Here is a 13,308-nt window from a genome sequence, read left to right on the forward strand (position 1 = left end):
GGCTGCTGAGTTGAGTCTTGCCCCCGAGCTAAAACTTGCCAGCCCTCCCCTCGACCTCAGTGAAGCAGTGGGAAGAGTGAGGTATTGTACACATTTTAATTAGATGCCATTTTTGAACTATTTGGATCAGGATGTTAACAGCATCTATATGGTGTGAATAATGTCTAATTAAGGTTACAGGCAAATAAAACATACATTTTATTAACAGTGAAGAAACGATACAGGGCTAGATTTACTAAGCTGCGGGTTTGAAAAAGTGGGGATGTTGCCTATAGCAACCAATCAGATTCTAGCTTTCATTTATTTAGTACCTTCTACAAAATGATAGCTAGAATCTGATTGGTTGCTATAGGCAACATTCCCACTTTTTCAAACTCGGAGCTTAGTAAATCTAGCCCACAGTGTTTATTTTAGAACACAACGGGGCAGATTCAATTCCCCGGGCTGTTCTGAAGAACAACGCTACGCGGTACTTTTCAGAAGATCTCCGCTGATTTTTCCTTGCAGCCCCTAGAGCGGTGTTATAAAATCGGTGGAGATTTTACGGTAGCAACAGTAATGATGCGCACCCATCTTTTTTAAGGAGCAACGTAGGGAATTTAATCTGCCTTTATGTTTGCTTTGGGTGATAAGGGGTTAATCACCATACTTACCAAAGCGAACTAAGTAAAGAATACAGGAGCTCATGCCGAATATAGGTCACAGATATTTCCTTCCTTTCCAGCAGAGAACTCATATAGTTCTGATATAAACAGAACTTGTTGTTATAAGATGAATAAGTTTAATTTTATAAGTATTCGGGGAAACACTTTGAGCTAGTTATGAACCCAATTTTAATAATCTGATCCTAGTTGCCTACAGCCTTATTCTAATACGTTCGTATCGTTGAATGTGGAGAGCTTTATGATGGATATTATGAATATGTGTTTCAGACAGTTTACTCTTTGATTCCTTTTAGTATTATTTTAGAGGATGTCAGAATTTTATATATAATGAAGATATACCATGTTACTCCTAAGCTATGCTGCACCTGTATTATTTTGATTAGGATTGTTTTCTTAAAAGAGCGTGTTCATTGTATGATCCCAATAGCCTTGATGAAGATTCTTTTAATCTAAACGCGTCCGTAGGGGATTACATACAGAGAGGACTGTTGATCTATTCAGAGATAAAGTGTCGGCTACCCCGATACCAACGTGGGGGAAATTATTCCTATAGATGCGTACATACCTATATTGGGGTAAAAGTCCACCCCCATATGTGTTGCTGAATTTTTTTATCTCAGGATCAAGGTTTTTTTTTATAAATGTTGTTGGCATTTGAATATATGGCAAAAAGATAATGCACTATTAGTGATATTTCTTTCCATATATGGAGTGGACAAACGGAGTTTGAAAATTTATGCAGCGTGGTCTATGAGGATACAACAGAGTCGATATACAACGCTGATTTGTAATCAACATCTTGTAAGTGCACTCACAAAAGGGAGTGGAGTCATTCCCATGGTGTGAAGAGTTGCCATCGAGTAGAATTTATTCCCCATATGGGAAGAAGATTTATGGAATGTATTTGTAAGTGATTTTTTGTCATACTGTGTTACTGTGTTGCACTATGATATATTTTGCTTGCTTGTTGTTGTATATACATTTCTTGGGAGGAATCATTGAGGACATTTGACATTACAGACTTTAGGATTTCAGATCACAGCACAGGATTCCATATAGGATTGAATAGACTGTGTAAGGTTTTTTCCTCAAGAAGGAAATGATTTACATTTGCTCACATTTGCTCTCCAACCTGTTGTAATACGTCTTATTTGGCTGATATACGGATCAGGATGGGCTGCTTCTGATCTTTTGTGCTGATTCACTTTTGACTTTCTCCTCTTGTACACAAGGAAGTTAAACTGAAGTGCTAAAAGCATATTTACAATACGTCAGCCAAGTCTGTTAAACACTGGGACTCCAAAGGATAGTGTAAGTGAATGGACACGTACACACTTGTTCTCTGACCAGCATTCGCTTCTGGTTGCGTCAATTTTAATGTTGCCTCCAGCATTCACAATCATTAATGCTCAGTAAAATTAAAGATGCTCAGGCTTGGTTGTTTGAAAACCGAGCCCACTAACACTTAGGGGATCCGAGTAGGCTTGCGAGCCGGCTCGGTACTTTTGCACATCCTTGAATCTGAATCGAGGCAAAGCATCATCATTGCATTGTCGGAACTCGCGGGTTTTGGATTCCATAAGTACCTCCCTCCCCAGGAGGTCCAGCGCCATTACTCCCACAGAAACAGGGATAGCAGTGTTCTTGTCACTCTCCAGTGCCATTACTCCCACAGAAACAGGGATAGCAGTGTTCTTGTCACTCGTCAGTGCCATTACTCACACAGAAACAGGGGCAGGAGTGTTCTTGTCACTCTCCAGTCTCCAGTGACATTGCTCACACAAAAACAGGAGGGGTAGCAGTGTTCTTGTCACTCTCCAGTCTACAGTGCCATTGTTCATACAGAAACAGGAGTGGTAGCAGTGTTCTTGTCACTTAACAAAAATTGACTGGAAATGACTGGAAATTAATGTTATTGGGGTTAATAAAAATGGAGGAACAAAAAAAGAGCCAAATTATGTGATTTTAGAAAACAAATAGGGATTTTAGAAAAAAAAGTGATACAAAACCAAAAAACACGAGGGTGGTTTTGCCAAAACCAAAACCAAAACACAAAGTGCGCAGGATGCAGAAGAATTGTCTGTTCTCCCGGAAGTCCGAGAGACCTACACGGAATTCGGGGGTTTCCCAGACATTCCGGGGAAAGTGTGCAAGTATGTGTAAGTGTAGCGCAGCTTCTGAATATGTAACATAATTAGCCATGGATGCATCCACAGATACGCTTCTTAGGAGACTATCTTTTGCAGGTAACAGAGGTGTGGTGTCAAGATACACAATGATGATGACACCAGCAACACTATCTAGTTGTATCTGATTGGTTATTTGCTTATTGATCCCTCCAGCTGATAGTAATTCATCATCATCATCATCATTTATTTATATAGCGCCACTAATTCCGCAGCGCTGTACAGAGAACTCATTCACATCAGTCCCTGCCCCATTGGAGCTTACAGTCTAAATTCCCTAATATAGACACACACACACACACACACAGACACAGACAGACAAAGAGGGAGACAGACAGGCAGAGACTAGGGTCAATTTTTGATAGCAGCCAATTAACCTAGCAGTATGTTTTTGGAGTGTGGGAGGAAATCGGAGCACCCGGAGGAAACCCACACAAACACAGGAAGAACATACAAACTCCATACAGATAAGGTCATGGTCGGGAATCGAACTCATGACTCCAGTGCTGTGAGACAGAAGTGCTAACCATTAGGCCACTGTGCTGCCCAATTCAACTGTAATTCAATAATTAGAGTCTTTGCTACATTTTATGAAATCGTGGAAATCTATTCAGATCATTTATTGTTCACTTACATTTGGACTACTGCAGGAAAGAAGATTACAACAATGTTGATTCAACATTTCCAATTTTTTTTGGAGAGTAACTGGCTCTCATATGGTGTCATCTCTTTATTATTACTCAGTTTCTCCTAGATGAAGTTAGCAAAACTATCACTAACTCTATATACAACGCCAATAAAACAGCGATTTATTATTTTACAGCGCAATGAAACATGACAAGCCATTGGCATTGGTTTGAGAATATCTAGAATGATAAAAACTACAAAACCGATAACAACTAGACCCTCCTTGGTGCTATGTATAAACATAAATCTAATTTTCTTTTTTAATTGCAGGGAGGGTAATTAACGAAGCTGAAAATCCTCTGGCACAGAGGTTAAGCAATATATTTCCTGTTTTTTCTTTTCACTTTTTTTTCCCCTCCTCATTGCAACAGGTTTTAAGTTGTCGCACATGGGTTAGCGCAGAGAGATGGAGATTATTGCAGGGTTAACCTATTATTAGTTGAAGATTTATATATGGCATAGGTAAATATCATGAAAGCTGTTGATTATACACAGACATTATAAGGCAGATTTTATTTTATGGTACAGAATAGTATAATGAGTCTCAGTGGTGGATACTGTACATGTTTGAAGGCTTTCTTGTTTCAGCAGAAGCAAACAGAAATTTCGTGGTTACGCAAATGAACAAATTTTGACACCTTCTTTAAACAGTGCTATATTAATGTGACTGCTTTCATACAGTCTATGTATAACATATATAGCATAATTGCCAACTCTCCCGGAATGTCCGGGAGACTCCCGAATTCCAGGTAGGTCTCCCGGACTCCCAGGAGAGTAAAGCATCCTCCCGCATACTGCAATTTGCTCTCCAAATTTTGAAGCGGGCAGATTTAGAGCCGCAATGACGGGATTCTCATGGAATTGCATTAATTTAGCCACGCCCCTCGCTGTAGAATGACACAAACGTGGCACTACGTCACAGGGGCGGGGTAAAAATGGCGCAATTTGCCAAGCCCTGCCCTCTCCACCCAAACCCCCCCGCCCTTCCCCCCGCTCCTCCCCTACGGGAACTCCTGAAGGCAAAGATAAAAATGTTGGCAAGTATGATACATATAGATAAATGAATCATGTGTAAGCCAGGGTAATAAACAAGTAAAAAAGTAAATAGTGACACTTCAAATAAATACAACTCCAGTGCCCCTTACAGAATACATAACTGAGGGAGAAAATAATAGTATTTCAGGGGAAAAAAACAAGTACAGATTTACGTAAGCGAGTGTTCCAGATGTGACACTGGGTTGAGCTCTCAGGTGATCTTATTACCTTTGCAGACTCACACAGATATTGAACCATTAAAATGTCTTTATTTATAAGCCATGCAGTAAAATCAGACGTTTTTCCAATAGCGATGGAGTTATACAAATGTTCTTTGTTCACACAAGTCTTTAAAATGACTCAGCTGCTTTCATTGATTTTGATGTTAAAAACCTATTAGATTCATTCAGGGGATTTAAAAACTAGTATCGGGCAAAGTAAATGTTTGACTGACCGTAATAAGGTTACAGTGGTTTCAGAATATTATAGTTCCTGTCTTGGTTCTTGTGCGCTGTGCTGTATCTACTGTATTGTGAGAAAGAAGAGCAATGCTTTTATCACAAATACATTAATTAGCGAGTGCTAAAACAACACATGCCATAAAAGCTATGGAAATGTTTTAAAACAACCCCCAATAGATTTTGTGTCTATATCAAATTTTAATGATGTATGATAAATAATTTAAAGGTGCTGCTCTTATAATTAATCTGCTATTTGTGTCCAGTGATTTTATACTTTATGAAAAGTAGCATTGTGAGCAGGGGCAGGCTGGGCTGGGGGGGGGGGGGGGGGGGGCAGGGGGGCAGGGGGGCATCTGCCGGTCCCATAGTGGGCTACCTCCCCTGATTGTGGAAGTTTCATATCTCACATTCATTCAATAGGAGCCCAAGCAAATGTGTCTTAAAATAGTTGTATGTTCTTTAGGTAGTTTTTGTGTTTATTATTATTATTATTATTATTATTATTATTATTATTATTATTATTATTATTATCCTTTATTGATAAAGCACTATACATTAATGGGGTCATACTGCTAACAAATGACAAGTTATGAAATTAATCTGAAGGTAAAGGAGGCTCTGCCCGTTTCTATTAATATATTTTACTTTGATCATAGTTGCCAAATTTCTGGGAGTCCTCCTGGACTCCCAGGAGAGCAGGCTATTCTCCCGATTCCCGGCCGGCTCTGCAAATTAAAGGGAGGGGGCGGGGCTTAGTGGTGCCATGTATGCACCATCGTGGCCCGTCCCCTATTTTTATTGGCCAAAAAATGTGATGACAGCTTTGGGGGCGGGGCTAACAACACACTTCTTCGAGTCCCGCCCCCCCACACACCCACCTGTCTCCCGGACCTTCCGGGACACAAGTTTACAATGTTGGCAACTATGACTTTAAAAACATGATCATGGGAGTGTACACACTAATGCAATATCGGGTGAAAAACCTGTACTGTGTACCCAGCTTAAATCTCATAAATCTCATACTTGCCCAAAAAATTTATGTCGCCTCCAGGAGATCCTGGAGTGGAGATGAACTCCAATAATGGAGGGGGCCGGTGGAGTGATGTTGCACACAGTGTTATTTTGGCCCCGCCCCGTTGATGCAATACCGCGATCATTATGTGACAAGACCCTGGAGGACCCCATCTCGTCCACTTCAGTAGGAGAATGGCCTGTTCTCAAGGGATTCTGGGAGATCTACCTGGAATTCAGGAGTCCTCTGGAAGGTCAGGGAGTGTAGACAAATATACTGAGTCTCCTTCCACCCTTCATACACTGACTCAATCAGAATATGGAGATTTTGAAAAATGTGTCTCATACTATGACTACATCCTGACAGTGCTTGGCAAGTGCTACAGTTACCTTAATCATATGGGCCTGTAGTTATGCAATGTATTAGTTTGCCAACCTACCATTATTTATCCTCACACCCTGACATCAGCAGATTTAAAGTACTTCCTGTGCACAGTTTAAATACAGCACAGAATGTAAATAATTAGTATCCAATGAAACATTCCTATGACGCATGAATTAGCATATGGTGCAATAAAAAAAATATACATAGGTGTGTAAACAATGAATACATACAAAACTAATTGTGAAGAGCGGATGAATGTATCATATTAATCGATGTAGTGCAAAAGTCTGGCAGCTTACAAACCTAGGTTTATCATGAACACCGTGACCTTAGACAGGGATGGCATCTGCCCCTATGTCCCAAGACATCCAACCATCAATCATATAATAAATAGAGAGGACACCAAGCAGTAAAGAGAAAATGTCCTCTCTCTTTTATTTTCCAAAGCTCAGATTTTGCCCAGATAAGGGGAGGGTAGGTCAACCCATTGCCCAATAGACTACATATATGTGCAAGATAAACCACCAATCAAAGGGTTACATTAACAGTGGCCATCTAAGTGGTCACCTGATGATACCTATCCCAGTAACAAACAAAATCTGGGTATATTAACTTTCAAAACAAGAGCCCCTCCAGGACTGCCATCTAGCCAATCCTGGGGTTGACTCCAAATTGACACTATAGGTATACTTATCTCTCACCGTCCATCCCTATTCCAACTGGGGGGTGTCCATATAAGCCCCCTACCCTTGAATGCCACAAGAGAGCAAATTTAACCTAAATAGGCCTCTGGTCCACAATCACTCCATGGTCCTGTCCATTGCTTCCTGACTCTGTAAATTTAATATGCGCCAGTGACCAGAGCAAGCCGCACATGTGTTTTTGATGCCTCCCCTGTGGGCAGAGAACTACATTTCCCAGCATGCAGTGGAGAGGGGGAGCATATGAAGGATCAGTTCTAAATGGCAGGTGAAATTCTGAGGGGGACTCAGAGGAACAGACATCTTGGGAAAGGGAAGAAGGAAGGATGGGTAAGCAGGGCACAGAGAGACCCCCTGTATGTCAGCCGGAGCAGAGAGTTTGGGGTAGTCTGAGAGGTCTGGAGGAGAGCTGGGAATAGAGAGATAAAGAGTTTCTGGACGTCTGCGCAGGGAGAAGCCAATTTGGGATCCAGAGGCTGAGAGCAATACTGGTAAGTAACCCATGTTTATTTCACTTATATATATATATATATATATATATATATATATATATATAAATCTAAAAGACAAAAAAAGAGAAGCGCCACGCATAGTGTATTAAATGACCAACAATTAGTCTTCTCAAAGTGGCAAACAAGTGAATTGGCCTCGTACCAAAAGACAAATAATAAACAGCTTATCTGTAATTAGATTCCCGACATCCTATATAGACTCCTTGATGTCCAGTCTTTATGGTTCCAGAAGTTCAGATCACTATGGACTCAGAGCAAAACTATTATGGTGTAGTATGCCAAATAAGGCTACCAACAATTCCTCAAAGCTGGGTACCAACACACGCTCATAACATTATGATCCATAAAAGTGTTTTATTACAAAGATAAAATCCTTAATGTATATAAAATGCACCCGTACACCCCTCAGAGGGGGATAAGGCGTTTTCTGTGTGTTGTTTTCCGTGGATCACCACATCTACCCCGGCCAGGTGGTTTTGAGAGATCCGTGATTACCATCAGGATAGACTGCAGATAAGCCTATATTTGTTTTATATGATGTACGGGTGCATTTTATATACATTAAGGATTTTATCTTTGTAATAAAACACTTTTATGGATCATAATGTTATGAGCGTGTGTTGGTACCCAGCTTTGAGGAATTGTTGGTAGCCTTATTTGGCATACTACACCATAATAGTTTTGCTCTGAGTCCATAGTGATCTGAACTTCTGGAACCATAAAGACTGGACATCATCATCATCATCATCATCATCATCATCATTTATTTATATAGCGCCACTAATTCTGCAGCGCTGTACAGAGAACTCATTCACATCAGTCCCTGCCCCATTGGAGCTTACAGTCTAAATTCCCTACTATAGACACACACTCACACACAGACAGACAGACAGGGAGAAACTAGGGTCAATTTTCGATTGCAGCCAATTAACCTACAAGTATGTTTTTGGAGTGTGGGAGGAAACCGGAGCACCCGGAGGAAACCCACGCAAACACAGGGAGAACATACAAACTCCACACAGATAAGGCCATGGTTGGGAATCGAACTCATGACCCCAGTGCTGTGAGGCAGACGTGCTACCCACTAGGCCACTGTGCTGCCCGACATCAAGGAGTCTATATAGGATGTCGGGAATCTAATTACAGATAAGCTGTTTATTATTTGTCTTTTGGTACGAGGCCAATTCACTTGTTTGCCACTTTGAGAAGACTAATTGTTGGTCATTTAATACACTATGCGTGGCGCTTCTCTTTTTTTGTCTTTTAGAATTATTTGAGCACTTGCAAATGAGTGCTTGTTTTTGAGGAGCTGCCTGCTGCGCAAATTTGTATGTTTTTTATATTTATATGGTGTATGAGGTACACACATATATATGTAAATCATTGTCACACATTTTGGTGTTTTTCTAATATTGCACTAAGCGCCTTTTGCTTATTATCTTTCTATATATATATATATATATATATATATATATATACAACCATTTAAATGCTCTTTAATCTTCCTCATCAATCTAATACAATGGTGGGACTGAGTTATGTCACTTGTATCTGATATAAGATGTCTGCAGAAGCCACCCCCCATGGGCACAATTCTACCTGCAATAGCTGAATGACCCAACTGTGACTGTATTTGACTAAGTGAAGCTTTTTAATCTTGTAACAAATTGCTTATGAGCCCCCTGAGATTATGCGATATCTGGTCTGGCAAGCTCACTATCTGCTGCACAGTATCAACTGGGCCTACCAGTTTATCTGGTGCTAATGGCACTACAAAATCCAAACCATGTGTTGAGAAAGTGCCACCGTGTGCCCCACAAATGGGGGATACAGCAGGGCCTATAAATAAGAGGTCATCTGAGTAACGGCACACGCATTAGATGCCAGCTTTCAGCTTAATTACAGAGAAGGAACTGAATGCCTCAAATAAGTTACAAGACATAGCACAGCCCATGGGAAGACATCTGTCTACGAAATATTTTCCTTTAAATTTACAGACCAGTAAATGAAAGCATGAGGGGTGTATAGGTAGTAACCTGAACGCTGCCTCTATAACCATTATATCAGGGCAACACCCACAGATTCCAGATAGGAAGGTTGTCAAACACACCCGCCAGTCTTCCCAATGCTACTTCCTTTGCAAATTTTTCATGCACTACCTCCTCATATTCCACTGCTGAGTGCAAATTCCTTTCTCTCACAGGGCTGCCCAAAACTATAACTGGATTCTTAAAGCCAACCTGAAACCCTTCCCTAAGTAACTGTACTGCCTCCTTGTTATCTTAACCAATGCTCCAACTTTTCCGCCTGCACTGTCATCAGTGCCCCTTCCTTTAAAAACCTTGGCCTACCCTCTTCCCATTGGTGTTCTGTTCTTTCTGAATCTAAAAGCTGCTTGTTTGCCTCCGCAGGTCAAGCAATCATACCTTTGCCGGCATACTGCTCCCCTTTTGGAATCAAGTGTTTTTTTTAAAATTTTTTTTATCACACAATAACAAAACAAATAAACAATCAAAACAACAACTGCCCACAAACAAGCATCACACAATACAAATTAAAGTCGCGATAGTCGTTATATATTAAACTATTCTCTTCATTCAATCCATGACTAACATAAATACATGTATTATATAATGTTCTGTCACTCTATTTAGCATATCCTCCAGCTTCAGCCAAAGAGGCATGTGCCTGGTGAACACAGAGGTATCAACACGCTTGTTTTGTTAATACACTTAATGACTCTGATCCAGAAGTGTTTAATTCTGGGACAATGTCACAGGACATGCCAAAAGGTTCCACGTGGGTCACATTTTGGAGAATGGGTTGTTCACTTCTGAATTTTGCTAATCTACTGGGGGTGAGCTATACCCTGTGCATAATATATATTTGTATTTGTTGGAATTCTTTTTGGGGTGGAATAAAATGTTTTAGCTACATATATCTGTATAATTTAGCAGCATCTCTTAAACTGTATGATCTGCAACTAGGATACATTGGTACCTCTCCACAGATCTGACATGTCTAAGTGTCATTGTCTTTTCCACTAAAAGAAACTCCTGACATTATATAAAGTCTCCGTTATTATAAATTGGTTGCAGTAGAGAGACTTCAAGATGAGATGGAATTTGGACTTGGGTTTACAATTTTACTACTTTTTTTTAAGTGTTATTTAACAAGGTTGGGTTTAAACAGAGACAGATGCAAGGAAAAATAAAATAAAATAAACATAAAAAATGTAAATAGAGAATTGGTGAATAGGTACATTCAAGACTCTTAGGGGTATATTCAATTCTCGGCGGAAACGCCGAAAATCCCGCGGTCAGCGCACTATTACCGTTATTACGTTAATAGTGATTACCGTTATTACGGTAATAGTGTGCGGAAAAACAGTTAATACGGTAATTTTCTCGCTGGATTTCAGCTCGCAGCTCCCTTCCAGCTTACTATTACAGTATTAATGGTAATAGTTTTAACGCCGCAGGACTTTCGGAGAATTGAATGCACCCCTTAGGGCCTGAGTCATTAAGGAGAGCAAAGCAAAAAAAGGAGTAACTTTGCACCTTGGCAAAACCATTTTGCATTGGAGGGGGAGGTAAATTTATAATGTGGGGACAGATTTATGGTTGTGGTAGGACATTTCCTAGATCAACTTTAAATTTTAATGTAAAATAAAAGCTATCAAGTATTTGTGTGCTACATGAAAAGGCAACCAGCATTTTCCTTATGTTCAAATAACTAATTTGCACCCCGTATTCTAACATGATTTGCCCAGGATCAGACATACTCCTTTTTTTGACCTGCTCTCCTTAATGACTCAGGCCCTAAATGAACAGGAATTAAGGCAAAACCAATGAGGGAAAGAAATTCCAACAATCTCCCCATTCCTCATCTTGAAAGGGGTCGAGATCCACCTCCCACTTCTCTCTTAATTTTAATAGGCTACTTGTATCAAATTCACTCAGATAATATGGGGAAAGAAGTAAGCTTCCTGTAGCCTAAAGGCTGAAGTGATGTTTTCATGGGGGCCTCCCTGAGAGACGGGAACATATTGATCCTCTTTTAGATTGCTCCTCATTGAATGCCCATTATACACCCTTTTACATGCCCACTCCCCTGGTGCCTTGAAATCTAACAGCTGTCCCTTAAAAGGGGTATGATCTTTATACTATAATCAAAGATAACCACAAATGCAAGGCATGGCCCAGTGCACTGCCTTTTTGTTTGTTAAAATGCCCCTCTAGCCCCCCCTATTATCTTTGTAATCCTGGATGATATGAATTTACTTAAATAGGGAAGTGGTTTCTTGCTAGTTATTGTCACAAACAATTGAAGTCAATTACCAAACATCTTAGAGACTTGGCTCCTGGGCCCCTCTTGTTCTCTGCTGTCATTCCCCATATCAGACTTTGCCGTCAGATCTTTAAAAGCTGACAAGAATGGGCCTGTATTCCCCTTTCCATATCTTTCTCTAATAGCCCTGAGCAGCCCTAAGTGTGGGGTTAAGCAAACATATGCCTCTCTGTAACTCTATTGCTATTTTGCTATGTCACGCAATCAGGGAACCCTGGTAAGGTGCCACAGCCAAAGTTGTGTGGACAAGTCTGCCTCCCTTGTCTCCCCCTGAATGCTCATCATCATGATCATCATCATCTATTTATATAGCGCCACTAATTCCACAGCGCTGTACAGAAAAACTCATTCACATCAGTCCCAGCCCCATTGGAGCTTATAGTCTAAATTCCCTAACATACACACATACACACAGATGGAGAGAGACTAAGGGCAATTTAGTAGCAGCCAATTAACCTACCAGTATGTTTTTGGAGTGTGGGAAGACACCGGAGCACCCGGAGGAAACCCACGCAAAGACGGGGAGAACATACAAACTCCACTCAGATAAGGCCATGGTCGGGAATCGAACTCATGCTGTGAGGCAGAAGTGCTAACCACTTAGCCACTGTGCTGCCCACAAGTGTCACTGATGGTACAAGCTGGGCAACTCTTTAGCAATTTTCATCTACAGAGCTGCGAGAACAATCTGCTGCCTTTACTTATTCCTGTAGACACCGCAGCTGGTAGTTAATGCTGTGGGCACTGGGCACATCTGCTGAAATTTATTTATGTGGCAATTGGTAATATAATCTAGGTAATTCTGGCATTTACCTGGGCACCTTTGTTGGCAAACATGTGGGCTCTCCTGGCACTTATTTAACTTGACCCTAATCTAGGCTCCCTCCACATATAGTTGAGCGGTCTTTTGTGCTCTCTGGCTATTTAAGTTTAAAACAAGTACAGTATCACTTATTTATTTCTGAATAGATGAAAGAGACAAGCGCTTGGCTTCCATTTCAGTGACCTATAGTACTTTCTCTGTAAATAAAATTGAGAATAACATTTACTTGTGCCATTTTAAATAGTAACTGTTCACAATAAGATAAAACAGGCAAGAAGGCAACATGCATGGATCAATTATTATTTATTGAACATAACATAGTGCAAAAAGATCTTAATTTATACTTTGGCTTTGAATCAAATGCTATTTCTACTCTCATTTTGTTAAGGAGAAGATGAGTTTGAGCTTAATACACTTCACCAAGTTGGACTGAATGACTGGCATCAATCACACCAGAGATCTAATTGTGTCATCCTGGCCCCACCCCATGCT

This window comes from Mixophyes fleayi, chromosome 6 (genome assembly GCF_038048845.1).
Source record: "Mixophyes fleayi isolate aMixFle1 chromosome 6, aMixFle1.hap1, whole genome shotgun sequence".
NCBI classification, from domain to species: Eukaryota; Metazoa; Chordata; class Amphibia; order Anura; family Limnodynastidae; genus Mixophyes; species Mixophyes fleayi.